The sequence below is a fragment of the Antrostomus carolinensis genome, unplaced genomic scaffold, assembly GCF_000700745.2.
Source record: "Antrostomus carolinensis isolate BGI_N321 unplaced genomic scaffold, ASM70074v2 scaffold39075, whole genome shotgun sequence".
NCBI lineage: Eukaryota > Metazoa > Chordata > Aves > Caprimulgiformes > Caprimulgidae > Antrostomus > Antrostomus carolinensis.
In genome coordinates, this window is record NW_010316399.1 from 1,518 (window position 1) to 1,803 (window position 286).

The 286-nt window shown below is 48.6% G+C and overlaps 1 protein-coding gene across 1 annotated transcript in view; it reads left to right on the forward strand.

Moving 5' to 3' along the window:
* The window catches only part of CHRNG (cholinergic receptor nicotinic gamma subunit), a gene marked incomplete at its 5' end in the record, with an annotated part of 4,127 nt that overhangs the window by 1,475 nt on the left and 2,366 nt on the right, over window positions 1-286 (forward strand). The window lies entirely within an intron of this gene.

A 286-nucleotide genomic window follows, 5' to 3' on the forward strand; every position in this document is an offset into this window, starting at 1 on the left:
GTCACTTAAGTTATTAGTGGAAGCGAGACTGTGGGAGATATTTGTTTTTCTAACCCCCCGGCCTGGGGCTCTCACCGCTCCTGGGAGCTTGATTGATGCTGGGAACGTAGCTGTCCCAGCCAAACGATGACGTTTTCCATCACATTTTAATTGCATATTGAAGGAACAAAACGCTTTTCGGGCAGCGAGATTTATTTTTTCATTACCGGCCCAAGCTGCGATCTTGATTGGGAAAAATCTATCGCTCCCACAGACAGCAGGGACAAACAGTGTGCTGTCACCCGGC